Genomic DNA, 16,584 nt, shown 5'->3' with positions numbered 1-16,584 from the left:
ATGGCATCGGGAAGCGCCATGTTGGTTCCAGGTGAGCCCAACCAACCCGAAGGAAGAAGCGAGGCCGCTGACATCACTCTCCTGCGCCACTTGGGATTGAGAATTTGAATTGATTTTTAGACCACTTTTTACATGTGACGAGCATTAAAACAAAAAAGCAGTTTTCTTTTGAATTGTGTAACAAAATGAGCAGTGTAGAAGGAAAAAATGCAATCTGGATTATTTATTACTCATTTAATTCATGAGTCAAATAATGCAGCTCTGACCTTACAATGAAAAGGTATTTCCGTAATGCATTTCATTTTCTAATTTGACACTTCAAATTGAATTTTGGTATCGATTTGCTGCGGCATCTTTTGAAAATTAAATCTTAAATGCCCTTTTATTTATCATTTTAATTAAGTTACAAAACGAGCAGTGTTGAGGAAGAAAATGAAAATGCAATCTGGAAGATTTATTATTAATTTTATTTATGAGTCAAAAAACATCAGTCATGAAAACATCATGAAAATTAAAAAGCATTTCTGTTATTGCATTTTAATTTGAATTATGATACAGATGAGCTTCCATATCCCAGCAGCTGGTCATATTTTCATCATAGGTTGTCAACATCGGAAAGAGGTGGTCGGAGCACCTCTGAGTCTGCAGGGTCTATGTTTTTGGCCAGATTGTTCTGTGTCAACGAGTGAAAGGAAAGAGGACCAGACACAGACTTAGAGCTGAGCAGAGGACACAGGATGGAGGAGGAGGAGGAGGAGAAATATACTACGCATATTGTCTACACCTTTTTGTGGCAGATTCTTTTCTAGGGGCTACCTGGGTAAGATATATCATGAGATTAAGGTCCAGTCTCCACCGAGATAAATTTAGTAATTCCAGATATTGAACCAGCAACTTTAAAGTTACAATCCTGATTATCAGATTGTTTCCACACTGATAGAGCGGTATAAGCTATTCTTTGTGGATATTAAGGAACACGAGTCCTGCTGGGATACTGATGCGTGCGCCACACGTGCCCTTAAATCAGCCAATTCCACAAGGATGAACAAGCATGCAGCAGAGTGACGAGAATAGCATAGTTAACCTGAGCTATTGTGTTTGCTAGGAATGCAGTGGGCTGTAAAAGTATAGATCTATGTGAGGAAAGCGAGCTCTGAGTGTGCAGTGTGTGTGGTGACAATGAAAGGGTCTGACAGACTTGTCCTCTGTCAGCAGAAGGAGCCATGCATAATTCAATCTGGAGGCAGTTACATGCTGTTTCTCTTCCTCGCTCATCGCCGTTCCCAAAAACAGACAAAGCAAGTTTTGGCTATAGTGGAGAAGGAGGGGCTACAAGTCATCATCAGTAAGTGGTCCAGCAGACACACACGGGAACACACGGGCACACACACTGATGTTGGCAATACTAAATAAATAGCAATAGCAGCTTCATTAATGGTTGTAAATGTCAACAGAACCTCTAGAATAGGATATAAAGCCTTTATTGTCCTTGTTTCGTGGCTACACAATGAGATTAGGAGCGCTGCTCCGTCCGGAAATAACAGAAAATTCAAGAAATAAATCAAAACCAGACTAAAACGACACAAATTTAAAGTGACAGTGCATGCAGTGAGATTGTCCAGTACTTTGCATATCGTAATAGCATACATTAGTTACTGCACATGGTGAGTATTTGTCCTGTTTAGTCCTGGTCGTTGTTCAGAGCGCTGATGGCTCTCGGTATAAAACTGTCCCTGAGTCTGTTGGTCCTGCTCTTGTTCAACCTGTAGCGCCACCCTGAGGGCAACAGGTTAAACAAGGTGTGTCCAGGGTGGGAGGAGCCTCTGACAATGTTTGTTGCTCTGCTGAGGTAGCGAGAGCCGGCAATACAGTCCAGGGGGGGGGGGGGGGGGCAGAGAGCAGCCAGTGATACAGTCCAGGGGGGGCAGAGAGCAGCCGGTGTTGATCACTCTCTGCAGGGTTTTCCTCTCCGCTGCTGTACTACACCGTGATGCAGTACCCAGGATGCTCTCCAGGGGGCTCTGTAGAAGCCACCGTGGACACCCTACTACTAGAGGTAGCACCATATTTTCCGTACTATAAGGCGCATGGAATATAAACTACTGTAGTGTTTGGGGTTGCGTTATGCATCCACTAAGTGGAGCCGCGCTAAAGGGAATGTCAACAAAACAGTAAGATAAGTCAGTCAGTATCAAACTTCATTAATAAAATATAAACCAACGTTCTGACAAGTCTGTTCACTCCCAAAACGAGTGCTTTCACGATACGGAACCGTACGTACCGGTAGCTCTTACTGGTATTTGTGCCGCCTTTCCAACTTGCTACATGCTGTTTTATTTTTTCCCCCCCGAGGTAACGTCAGTGACGTAGTATCATCTATTACCAAAAGCAAGGTACAACAGGTAGTGAAACTTGTTATCACGTAGTTAGTGCATTCACAAATGTGGAGGGGAACTTTACATGATTCAGTCAACATGTAAATAAAAACAGTCGGATACCGCTACGGTAAATCAAACGTTAGTGCAATCACAATAACTCACCGTTGTTCAAACGTTAATGTCCAAAGTCACAATATATCCCAGCCTGGTTCAGTTGTAAACACGTGAAAGAAACACGTAAAGCTCACTTTGTCAGTTTATTCCTCATTCAGGAAATCCCTTGAATTCTTCCTCTTCAGTGTCCGAGTTGAACAGCTGGGCGAGAACGGCATCCAACGTGCCCGGTCCCGTCTCGTCAAAGTCGCCATTGTCCGTTCAGTGACAATTCCTGCTTCCTGCCTTCGTGAAAGCTCGGACCACGGTTGATGCCGATATATCAGCCCAGGCATTGATCCATTGGCAGGTTGTGGCGTATGGCGCCGGGCGCTGTCTCCCCGTCTTCGTGAACGTGTGTTCGCCTTCGGTCATCCACTGTTCCCACGCAGTTCGCAGTCTAGCTTTGAAAGCCCTGCTGACACCAATATCCAGTGGCTAGAGTTATTTCGTTAATCCACCAGGAATGACGGCAAACACCGAATTAGTGTGCGTTACTTGCTGCTGCTCTATTGCCATGTTCTATTGCGTGACTGATAGCCTTGAGTTTGAACTCTGCGTCATAAGTGTCTCTTCGTTGGTGCCATTTTGGGACTGGAATTCCTCTTTACTGTTTACCGCTGTTACTTTGGCGACGCCCTCTGACTACGGTGGCTGCAATTACCGTATTGATCCAGATAAAAAGCGCACCGCGTTAAAAGGCGCACGGTTTTGAGTTTTGAGAAAGTTAGAGGCTTTTAGGTGCGCCTTATGGTGCGGAAAATTCGGGTAGCCACAGGAGTAGTACTAAAATTAAGTAACATATCCATCTAGGGGGAATTGATGAATGATGAATATATTTATTAGATAGAATGTTAGAGTACAAGTACAGTCAAACATCCTGTCTAAGAGGAGCATTTCAAAAAAGCCCTTGCGGTCTTGTTTCCATTGAAAGTCCTTCGTACATAAATCATCGACAATTAACAATACAAATAAAACGAAAATAAATTACTCCACAGATGCAAAACGAACAATAAATTAAAAAGACACATAATATGTACAACGTAGGTGGACAAAAAAAAGGAGGGGGGGGGGGGTTTGATCCGGAGAGAGTCGTGTTGACTATCTCCGTTTCTGTCCCCCTGAAAGGTGTATTTTTAGGGCTGTTTTGAAGGAGGCCAAAGAGGTGCATGTTTTGAGGGCAGGAGTCCAACAGTTCCACCCTTGGGGGGCAGTATTGTAAAAAGATGATTTACCATGTTGGTCCTGTAGGAGGGGGTAATCAGGTTGTTGTTTGAGCTCCCTCTAGTGTTGTGGCTGTGGGTGTCACTAAATCTGTGGAGGTGTTTATTCAGGTATGCAGGGATTGAGGGGACTGAGGGCAGAGCTGCATTGACTATTTTAAATGCCAATCCCATTTTGAGTTGTTTAACCCTGTCTTCTACCCTGAGCCATTTTAGGCTAGCAAAATGTCCAGGAAGAAGGTGGGTCATGGGCCCCAGATTGAGGAGTAGCCGAATCAGTTTATTTTGGGAAGTTTGGAGCCTGGTTTTCAGGGACATTTTGATGTTTGAATACCAGGAGGTGCTAGCATAGTCAAAGAGGGGCTGAACGAGGGCTCCAGAAAGCGTCCGGAGACAAAAGCAGACATTCTGCCCAAAAATCTTGTTCTTTGATTGACTTTTTTGATCACCTTAGTTGCCATACTATCGCCAGACAGGTATTTGTCAAGAACACAGCCCAAATAGGTAATCTCTTCTTTGCTCGAGATTACTGTATTATCGACTGTGACCTTGAAATCATTAACATTTATCTCACCTAGAGAGTGTTTAGACCCAAAAAGAATCGATTCGGTTTTACCAAGGTGTAGTGACAGTTTGTTATTTTACAATTACAAGTTGAAAGTCAAGGACAACTGTAAATATACCTCAATGGTCACAGGTATTGATGCAGACTAGCCCAGCTGGCTGCGGGTGTGAGGTGGGGTACACCCCGGATGAGACACCAGCTCATCACGGGGCTGCAAAGGAAAACAGACCACCATGCACTCATATTCTCAAACCTGCTGCAAGGCAACAGCGCTACCCACTGTGCCACGTGCTGCCCCAGTACTAATTTCATACAAAATATATATATATATATTGTATTAAAGCTGTAGAAAAATACTCACTGTTGTTTTCAAACACTTTCAGTGTCCTAACAGTAGTAAACAACACAGGTAGTCTGTCTATCTAGGCGCAAGGGGCTATTGCCTTAGCAAGACGACAAGTTGACGAGCATTCAACCATCGGCATTCAGGTAATCAGATAATAATGATGTCATGGAAAATGTATCACGGGACAGTGCTCTTACAAATACATTTTATATATATTATTCAACATAAGGTTTTAGTATGAGGTTGGTAAGCCGCACCGCAAGATGAATTGTCGGAGTGTCACGGCTGCCGTAGTCAGGAGCCTCGCGGAGTGATACGTACCGGTGCTGTCCTTCAACATAGTATTATGGTGAGGAGCCTCGCGGAGTGATACGTACCGGTGCTGTCCTTCAACATAGTATTATAGTCAGGAGCCTCGCGGAGTGATACGTACCGGTGCTGTCCTTCAACATAGTATTATGGTGAGGAGCCTCGCGGAGTGATACGCACCGGTGCTGTCCTTCAACATAGTATTATAGTCAGGAGCCTCGTGGAGTGATACGCACCGGTGCTGTCCTTCAACATAGTATTATGGTGAGGAGCCTCGCGGAGTGATACGCACCGGTGCTGTCCTTCAACATAGTATTATAGTCAGGAGCCTCGTGGAGTGATACGCACCGGTGCTGTCCTTCAACATAGTATTATAGTCAGGAGCCTCGTGGAGTGATACGCACCGGTGCTGTCCTTCAACATAGTATTATAGTCAGGAGCCTCGTGGAGTGATACGTACCGGTGCTGTCCTTCAACATAGTATAGTCAGGAGCCTCGTGAAGTGATACGTACCGGTGCTGTCCTTCAACATAGTATTACAGTCAGGAGCCTCGTGGAGTGATACGTACCGGTGCTGTCCTTCAACATAGTATTATAGACGGGAGCCTTGCGGAGTGATATGTACCGGTGCTGTCCTTCAACATAGTATTATGGCGTGCTAACAAAGCGGAGTTCCAACTCGAGGCTGTCGGTCCCGCAGCAGAACACGGGAATAGAGCAGCAGCGAGAGAATCCAGCATTAATGAATCAGTGGAGGAAGAGGAGGAAGCAAGAAGAAGACCTGCAGCAACTCGGCTCCTGCAATCTGCGACTCCGAGCGCCAATCTCACCGATACTGTCTGAACCGGAGTGAAGCTAGCGAACTCGGAGCTTGTCATCAACCCGGGTGGATTAACCAAAGAACTCCAACCGTTCAACGTTAAACTGCGAGCTGCCTGGGAGCGCTGGATGACAGAAGAACACACTTTCACCAAGACAGGGCGGCGACGCCGGGCGAGTTTCATCTTGAGAATCAGTTGAATAAAGTTTGACTTATCTGACTGTTTTGTTTTGCTTAATGCGCCTTAAAACCCGGTGCACCTTTTGTATGAAAAAAGAAGCGTGTGTGGCGACCACTTAGAATAGGTCTCTCACCCAAGAGGTTCATGGGTAATGGGCGTGGTATTGTGCCCATAATGTTTTGGCGCTCAGTTTGCATTCAGTCTGTCGTTGGGATCTGAACAGTAAAGAGCTAATCCACCTTCGTCTCTGAGTCGTTCCTTATCCTGCCACACGTTCATTGATATTGCGCGAAGTTGCGCCTTATAATAAGGTGCGCTTTATGGTTGTGAAAATACGGTATATTGTTTGTGAATAAATATCTCCTCTAAGTAAGTGCGTACATCATGAAGAACTGATTTCATAGAATGTGCAACACGGATGCAGTTGATGTAGTAGAAACACAGATTTCATTAGATTGTGCATTCAACTGGGTTTCAGATGCTCCTGTGTCAGATCAGGCATCTTTTTCCTGACCCCGGTTGTGGAGCCTGCTGAACCACTTGTTTTTCTTGTTCTTTTTCTTTTTTATATCGGCCTCAAGGTCCTTCAGCTTGACGAAACTGTACGCAGGTTAGATAGTAAAGAGGGAGAGAATGATCTGCACAGGCTGGACAGACAGAGAGACAGAGACAGGAAGGATGTTCAGCATGTTAGAGTGATGAAGAGTAGAGACAGGAAGGATGTTCAGCATGTTAGAGTGAAGAGGAGAGACAGGAAGGATGTTCAGCATGTTAGAGTGATGAAGAGGAGAGACAGGAAGGATGTTCAGCATGTTAGAGTGATGAAGAGTAGAGACAGGAAGGATGTTCAGCATGTTAGAGTGATGAAGAGTAGAGACAGGAAGGATGTTCAGCATGTTACAGTGATGAAGAGGAGAGACAGGAAGGATGTTCAGCATGTTACAGTGATGAAGAGGAGAGACAGGAAGGATGTTCAGCATGTTAGAGTGATGAAGAGGAGAGACAGGAAGGATGTTCAGCATGTTAGAGCGATGAAGAGTAGAGACAGGAAGGGTGTTCAGCATGTTAGTGATGAAGAGTAGAGACAGGAAGGATGTCCAGCATGTTAGAGTGATGAAGAGTACAGACAGGAAGGATGTTAAGCATGTTAGAGTGATGAAGAGTAGAGACAGGAAGGATGTTCAGCATGTTAGAGTGATGAAGAGTAGAGACAGGAAGGATGTTCAGCATGTTAGTGATGAAGAGTAGAGACAGGAAGGATGTTCAGCATGTTAGTGATGAAGAGTAGAGACAGGAAGGATGTTCAGCATGTTAGGAAGGTGATGAAGAGGATGAAGAATGGGAAGGCAGTTGGACCAGAGACATACAACATCAAATGTTGATGAGGCCTGTCCTTTTCATGTCTGCATCAGAGCAGCTCCATCAGTAGTTTCATTTAGAGCCTTTTCGAGGAGTCACTTGTGCACCTTCACTCAGCTCCACCTTTCTGTTGTGCTTCATTTCTGTGAGTAGTGGAGGGAGGAACAGCACAGCTGTGTAGAAGTATGGTGAAAAAGCAGCAATAGGTTGTTATTATTGTATTTTTTTTTTGACATCTTGCACATGCAGTCCAAAGTGAAAGCAACTTGTGAGTTGCTACCAAAAGATCACGCAATATAGTATTATTCTACTTGTTCTTTTTGCATGCAGTGCTGCAGGACTAACAGTATTGTGAACGTGGAGGAACAGGAATCCATTTGCCTTCATCATCACCCTGACATCTCACAGGTGTTCCTTGCCATATTTCTTTTTGATCAGTGACTATGCATGAGGATTTCTCTCTTCAGTATCTTTCAAGAAAACCAAGTCAAAAGTAATTTTCATTAAAGTCAGAAAAAAAATCATTCAGATTAAACAATCATTTTGTAATCTCGTATGCTGCACTTGTATTTTGAGTTGCTTCATTCAAACCCTTTCATCTGTCCTACTTGGAGCTCAATGGACAGCCTGTGGCCATGTCTGAAGCATCTGTGCTGTTAAATGTCCGTCTGTTGATTTCTGTGGTGCCATGCCCCAGCACTGCTCAGCGCTGCTCATGCACTTCGTGCTTGACATATGGTGCTATGATTCTTCACACTGTTCTCTCTGCCAAGAAAAATCACTGGACAGTCTCTGAGAGACGCTCTGGCCCTGGACCTTTCACCCTGATCCCAATGTCAAATACCACATTACGCTTTGTCGGATTCTTTTAAAGGGTGCTTGAACTGTGAACATGTATTTTTCTGTGAAGCTGTTGTGGTTATGGTTTTTCCCAGGAGGTATGGCCACCACTGATACCACCCAGGAGAGCCGTAAACACAAAGGAATAGTTTCATCTATTGGTCCTGTGCTTGGGAAGCAGCGGTCCGAGGCTGAACAGAACAGGCTCCTCTGGTGGCTGATGATCGTGTGCAGAGGCTGACTGGCATCGTCCGTGATGTCCAGCAGTGTTCTACTCCTTCCCACCATCACCAGAGATGTCCAACGGCATGCCAACCACAGAGCCGGCCCGCTTGATCAGTTTTTCCCAGTCTGGATGTATCTTTCTTGGATGTCCTCTCGTCCGTAGCCAGCTGGGATGGGCTCCAGCAACACCTGTGATCCGCAAGGCGGATAAAGGGGCCAGAAACGAGACGATTGAGGTTGTCTCATCGACAAGAATGATTTACGGTTCCAGGTGGTCCTCACTTAACGATGGAATTAAGTTCCGAAGGCCCCTTCACGACACAAAACCCTGTTAAGAGGCAACTTGGCAGACATTTTCTGTGGTAAAAAAAATAGATAAATATGTATATACATACACTCCCGTTCAAAGGTTTGGGCTCACCCAGACAAAGGAAGGTCAGTTTCATAGCTTCTCTAAGCAGCTAAACGGTTTCCAGCTGTGCTAACATGCTTGCAGGGTTTTCTACTCCTCCATCAGCCTTCTGACACAACGAGCAAACACGTTGTAGCATCAGAACCCTGCAGTGATGCTTGCTGGGAGTGGGCCTCTATGCACCTCTGTAGATGTTGCACCAAGAACCAGACATCTGCAGCTACAATAGTCATTTAACCACATTAGCCATGTATCGAGAGGATTTCTGATTCGGTTCAAGTTAGCATTGAAAAAAACGGTGCTTTTCTCCATTTCAAATAATGTGTATGTACTCACAACTCCGCAGCCAGTGCATTCCGCTCGCCGTAACAGCGATTCCTTGCCTAAACACTTTTAAATGTCAGAAAACCTGTCGTAACTCCGAGTTGTCGTTAAACAAATCAAGTGAGGACCAACTGTAATATTAAATGCAACTAGGCTGAAACGCAAGTGGACCCCATCTGGAAAAATGTCTTGATAATATCCTCTGCTCCGTCTGGTATCTAATAACAAAACTAGAATTGAATCCTCTGTTCCTGGAAGCATTTCAGTGAAGTAAATTAAAATTTCCTTCATTTGATTTCAGTTAATTTCTGAAAATTCCATTCTGGCTTTCCCTTCAACTACAAATCCCAGCAATCTTTGGCACTGGTTCAACTGGTCACATGACCAGGCAGCAGCCTCAGATGGTGCCTGGTCATGTGATGTTGTTTGCTGAGGCTGAGGAGCAGCAACATCTGAGCTAAATCACATCCCTCACCAGCCCCTGCATTGAAAGGTAAAGCTGGAGGAATCCCTCCTTTTCTTCTTGCGTATATCTGCCTTTAGTCCTGCATGCTGCAGCCTCTCAGAGAGGGAGGAGGAGAGAATGGAGGCAGGGATGAGGGGGATGGGAGGCCCTCAGAGAATCCTGCAGATTCGTGTCTCTACACAGCACAGAAGCACAGATGTTAGCTGTGTGTAAATAGAGCTGCTCTAAGGACACTGCCTCGGGTTGTAAGGAGTGTGTGTCTTAAGATGTAGTCCACATTATGAGGGACATAGACGAATCTGAGACAGAGATGGGAGGGATGTGGCTGTGCTGCAACCACCATCAGTTAACAATGTTCACATGGTCTTCTTCTTCCATGAGGACAAACACAGGATGATCACGCTTAAGTCCCAACTATGTTCGGGATGTGAGTTCTTCTTTATTTTATTTGCTAAGCTATAAAAAAAACAAAATTCCATTTCAGTGATGCATGAAATCCATGGGGTGGAGAAATATTCTCATGGATGTGTGTTTGGATACAAATCAAACAAACCTTGTGGTGTTAAACGTGTGAAAGAACTAAGTTTGTTCTGAAAGATTGTCAGGATGGAAGGACTTGTAGTTGGAATTCATTTATCTAAAATAATCAGATGGTATGCAGAGTGTGTGTGTGTGTGTGTGTGTGTGTGTGTGTGTTTCGGTGCAATTATGTCCTTCAACTTGTGCGCAATGATGTGTTATATAATTAGTTTGAGTTGAAGTATAGCATCTGAATGCTCTCCCTATGAAATGAACTCCTCCTCTGTGGAGTACAACAGGATGCCGGCTGGCGGGCGTTCACCACGTGAACCTGACATCCACTCGCTCTCTTCTTTCAGCTCATTTGTTATTCAGTTGCTATTTAATTATCTGCTGTTTGTCATGATTACTGAGAGATGATTCATTGCAACACAGTATGAGAGAATATGTAGTTCTACATCAGCCAGGGTTTGGGGAGCTGAGATGGAACACATGCATCCACATCGAGTGGACACAATAATGGTCTATCAAGTGCACTTTGTCAACTTAGCATCAGACCTGATTATCCAGTAGGTCAGTCCATTCTGTAACGCAGATTATTTATGTGTATTTCTGCTCCTCGGGCGTGGCAGTCCAGGCTACGAGAACCACAGTAGAGTCCTCGCAGGGAAGAAAACCCTGGATGGCTTGTTGATGGAGCGGGACGGCTTCCTTTCAAACAACAAGCACTTTCGGCTCTACTTCCTCGTCACCGTGACGGTGAAGAGAGCGCAGACACAGGGACGTCCACGCACGCATGTGCATGCACATTTTGTGCATGTTTCCCCTTCATTGCGTAAGAAGGCGAGCAATTTCTTCCAGCCGTGATTACAGACCGACCCAAACTACGAAGGATTGACTGGATGGGTTAGTTTGCTGTTTTTGGGTTGATAAGGACCCAAAATCACCAGAATAGTGTAGAAATGTGGGGAAAGTGAGTTTTTTAGAATATGTCCCCTGCCTCTGTGCTATGATGAGCTCTGAATCCCGACTGAAAAACCTCAAATAACTGATTGTCTTGTAAGAATTCACACAGCTGACTGGAAACTGCTTTCTCTAGAAGCTTTGACAGGAATGGAAGGTTTGAAATTGGCCGATAGTTAGCCGAGACATCAGGATCCAATGTTGGTTTTTTGAGAAGCGGTTTAATGACTGCTGTTTTAAAAGACTTGGGTACATAGCTTGTGAGTAGGGATCTTCTATTAGAAATGAGTAATATGCTGCTCTAGCTTTGTGTTAGCCTAGCTACGGTGTCAGAGAGAAACCTTGGATTAGATTTGTTCTATTCTATTAGATGAGTAATATGCTGCTCTAGCTTTGTGTTAGCCTAGCTACGGTGTCAGAGAGAAACCTTGGATTAGATTTGTTCTCTTCTATTAGAGATGAGTAATATGCTGCTCTAGCTTTGTGTTAGCCTAGCTACGGTGTCAGAGAGAAACCTTGGATTAGATTTGTTCTCTTCTATTAGATGAGTAATATGCTGCTCTAGCTTTGTGTTAGCCTAGCTACGGTGTCAAAGAGAAACCTTGGATTAGATTTGTTCTCTTCTATTAGAGATGAGTAATATGCTGCTCTAGCTTTGTGTTAGCCTAGCTACGGTGTCAGAGAGAAACCTTGGATTAGATTTGTTCTCTTCTATTAGAGATGAGTAATATGCTGCTCTAGCTTTGTGTTAGCCTAGCTACGGTGTCAGAGAGAAACCTTGGATCAGATTTGTTCTCTTCTATTAGAGATGAGTAATATGCTGCTCTAGCTTTGTGTTAGCCTAGCTACGGTGTCAGAGAGAAACCTTGGATTAGATTTGTTCTCTTCTATTAGAGATGAGTAATATGCTGCTCTAGCTTTGTGTTAGCCTAGCTACGGTGTCAGAGAGAAACCTTGGATTAGATTTGTTCTCTTCTATTAGAGATGAGTAATATGCTGCTCTAGCTTTGTGTTAGCCTAGCTACGGTGTCAGAAAGAAACCTTGGATTAGATTTGTTCTCTTCTATTAGAGATGAGTAATATGCTGCTCTAGCTTTGTGTTAGCCTAGCTACGGTGTCAGAGAGAAACCTTGGATTAGATTTGTTCTCTTCTATTAGAGATGAGTAATATGCTGCTCTTGCCTTGCGGAGCGACATCCTATAATAATAATAATGCTTGATTTTATAGAGCACTTTTCTGGACACCCAAAGACGCTTCACATTGTGCATTATTCATTCACACCATACCTGGTGGTGAAGCTACTAGCCACAGCCACCCTGGGGCAGACTGACAGGAGCGAGGCTGCCAACTTGCGCCATCAGCCATCCTGACCACCACCAACATTCACTCACTCACAACATTCACACAGGCAATGTGGGTGAAGTGTCTTGCCCAAGGACACAACGACAGCAGACACATGTGCCGGAGCCAGGAATCGAACCGCCAACCTCTCGATCTTAGGACGACCAGCTCAACCACCTGCGCCACCGTTGCCCCTCCTGTACATTCTGAGGCTGTTTTTCCAGATTAAACAAGACTCCTCCAATTTAGTTGAGCGCCATATTCTCTCCAGTCTTCTGGCTGTTTGCTTTAACAATCTAATTTCAGAATTGAACCACAGAACTTTCCTTTTTGGTTTTAGTTTTTTAATCCTCAGGGGGGCGATGGAGTCAAGCGTTGTGCGCATCAAGTCCCCAGCACCACCTACAAGATAATCTATGTGGGAGGGGCTAAAGTTACCACACGGCTCGATAAAGAGTTTAATGCTGATGGGATCACTTCCTTGAATTTAGCAATAGCACCATCAGACAAACATCTAGTCAAGGCAGTTCTGTTTGATGGAACGTAGTCCAATAATACAAACGTAACAGTGATGAACTTGTGGTCAGATACAAAGTATCACATCTTGAGGCGGGCCTGTGTCTTTTCCCCACTCACTCCCCCTCTCTTCTCAGATCCACATCCTGCAATCAGTTCATTCCTGTCACCCGTCATCACCTGCAGCTAATCACTCATCAGCCCTGTCCCTACTTATACTCAGCTCAGACACCACACCCCTGCCAGATTGTCAGTGATGATTCCTCCTCTCCAGCATTCCAGACTGACCTCCCATGTTTCGACCCTGCCTGATTCATGGATTCTGCCTGCCCCTTGGGATCTGTCTGCCTGTCTATTTGGATTGCCCGGTTTGTGACCCCTGGTGATTTCTGGAACTGCATCATTGCCTGCCCCTATCTGGATTTGTCTGCTGGTTCGGGCTGACTACCCGGGAATGAACAATAAAGCTCTGTAAAGCTACTCGTGCATTTGGGTTCTTACATGCCTTGGTCCGTGACACAAAAGGGTTCAGTGGAAATACAATTAATTGATCAATATCAATACCATACGTGAGAACCAGATCCAAGGTGTGATTAAAGCTGTGGGTGGGTTTGTTCACTCTCTGGGAGGAGCTAATTGAGTCTAACAATGAGAGGAAGGCAGTAGCAAGGCAGCCGTCACTGACATCTACATGCATGTTAAAATCTCCTACAACAAGTATCTGTTTTGTTAGGGTTTTTCTAAACCCTCAGACGGTTCTTTGATCCCCTTCGTAGGTGCGTAGTCAATGAAGAGAATGTAGGTAAAGTTTAAAAATTTATATAAGCAACAATTCCGTTACAAGTTGTTGAGGAAAATCAGCGCTGAGGTTCGGCCATGTTCCTCGTGAATGTCCCAGGTCCGAACAAAGAGATTTCTTCTTCCGTCTCCTTATCATCCGTTTGAGTCCTTCCCCTGAAGGTGGGGCTTCGCCCCAGCCAATCTTAAACCCCTGTTGATCAGTTCACTATGTGTCGTCACTAATGAGGCGTTGGGGAAAATCAGTATATTAATATGAAACTAAATGTTGTGTCGGCATGTAATCATGTTGTGAATTGTTCCATCTAATATGGAAATTCCCTACAACTTCCCCTGATGGGGTGAGCCTTTTCCAGAATGTCTTCCTCATCGACGTCCTACTGGAAGATGCATTTCTGCTGTATGTCTTTGCATACCTCTTCTCTATGCAGGAAAGTTTTGATGAGAGATGAAAATAGATTTCTGGAGACTATTGTTAATATGTTTAGACTGGAGTGTTGAATTCATTTCCATCACTTATGAATCACGCATGCATTTATTAAAGCATATTGTGTTAACTTGGAGCATTGAGTGGTTTTGTATTTCAATGAATTTCATTCTACTGGAGATTGAACAGAGAGGATCTTGGACAGAAGTCTGGATTATTGATTTCTCAGATAATCAGCTTTTGTAATGGGAAACTCATTATGCTTTTTTCCATGTACAATTATTTAACACTACATGGTGTGATAATCATAGTTTTTGTCTTTTTATGACACATAATATATTAATGCCAATGTTTTTTCCTTCCAGTTTGATATCTATTTTTCCATGCTTCATTTTTTATTTTATATTTGGAGTATTATAGCTCCAATAGTAGCCGAGGTTGAGACTGAGCACTGGATTTTTTCCTGGATTTAATTTGTATATATGCAGGGTGACAAGAGGCCTTGCTGTCAGTAATAACAGGGCGAGGATCTATGATGTGTGAATAATGGCCGGGCAGAGTTTTAGACATCATTAGAAGAATCAGTCTTGATGTGGACTGAGTGGCCCAGTAGTACAGGGGGGGCGTACTGATGGCTGATAGTACACCCATTAAGAAGCTGCTGGTGCACGGTTCTCTTTTCAACAATGCGGATTCTCTGACCCAACCTCTAGTTCAGCATCTTTTTACCTCCGACGAAGAAGTTATGTTTTCGGCTGCATTGGTTTGTTTGTTTCTCTGTCTTCTTGACTGTTAACTCAAAACGTTCTGGACGGATCTTCATGAGATTTTCTGGAAATGTTGGGAATCTTTCCAACCACAGTTGATTAAATGTATACTCAGACGCGACTTATTTAACATTAAATTATATAATTTCACATGTTTATGCTGACCGACATGTTCACGGAGTAAACATCACCTCCAGCCATGAGAGGGCGCTCTAGGCTTGTGACAACTACAGGTATGTGATACTCATGTAGCATTATCTTACAGTCAACCGAGAGAGTGACACACAAATGTCCCCAAAAAGAAAATCATATTCTGCAGAAGTTTGGAGTGAGTGAGAAACTTGTGAGGTACTGGTGAAAAGCGGAGGTTACTCTTAATGAAATGAATAAAACAAAGAGAGCTAATCGTGGGCTAAAAGCAAGCTGGCTAGAGCTGGAAGAAGGAGCCCACAGATGGTGCTTGAACAACAACGTCCAATGCATTCAGTGATGTGGAATGACATCAAGAATTTGGTAAACTAGCTTACCGGTAACTTGCTCGTTGGACTCGTGAGCTTGTTATGCTAATTCTGCCTATTCAGCCTCCCAGGTATGTTATTTATGCGAGTGTGGAGCTGAATAACTGCTAATGTATTATGTTAACAGACTATTAGCTTCTTGTGTATGCAAAGACTTTGTAAATTAAATTTCCCAATAAAGTGTGACTTACCAATGTGGTTTTTTTCCATGACACGTTTTTGAACAATGCGACTTATAGTTCAAATGGAGGCTTTTTCAAAAAATCATATCTTGTACAATATGCGTTCAATTCACTCTCCATGAATCAGTCATAAAGGAGACTATGAACTATCTTGAAACATGTATTCTCGATCTGATCCAGAATGAGGTCAGGAACAAATATTAAAATTTAACATTAAAAGCCCATTTGTGATGGTTGAACTGAACGAGACACACCTGTTACACATCTCACCTCGTCAGCTGCTGCCTCTCTGGACAGTTCTCTGCCAGAATGTTGTAGGGAATTTCCGTATTTAGATGGGATTCCACAACGTAATTACATGCCGACACCACTAGGAACGCACCACGTTTAGTTTGTTATTGTAATGACTGATTTCAATTGAACGCATCACAACAGTGACATCACACAACACAGATAAACATGGGCTTAGATTGGATTGAGGGGGACGGACTCATGGACATAGAAAGACACGGACGCGGAGAGCGGCCCTTTGTTCGGACCTGAGACAGACACACGAAACAGGATCGAACCTCAGCGCTGAGGTTCGATCCTGTTTCGTGTGTCAATTGAAATCAGTCATTACAATAACAAACTAAATGTGGTGCGTTCCTAGTGGTGTCGTCATGTAATTACGTTGTGGAATCCCATCTAAATATGGAAATTCCCTACAATATTCTCTCTATTTTTCAGTACCTATTTTCTGACTCTCCCGTATTCGTACTCGTTGACTCCGCCAAGGAGGTTATGTTTTAGCCGGCGTTTTCTTCTCTGTCCGTCCGTCTGTTAGCAAGTTAACTCAAAATGTTCTGGGCGGATCTGGATGATATTTTGGGATTGGAAAGAGATTCCTCTGGATCTGATCCGGAATGAGGTCAGGAAAAAAATTCCTCAGATCTGAGAACTTGGTGATCC

The sequence above is a fragment of the Brachionichthys hirsutus genome, chromosome 3 (assembly GCF_040956055.1).
Source record: "Brachionichthys hirsutus isolate HB-005 chromosome 3, CSIRO-AGI_Bhir_v1, whole genome shotgun sequence".
Taxonomy (NCBI): Eukaryota; Metazoa; Chordata; class Actinopteri; order Lophiiformes; family Brachionichthyidae; genus Brachionichthys; species Brachionichthys hirsutus.
The sequence above is the reverse complement of the archived record's forward strand: the minus strand, read 5'-3'. Positions refer to the sequence as shown.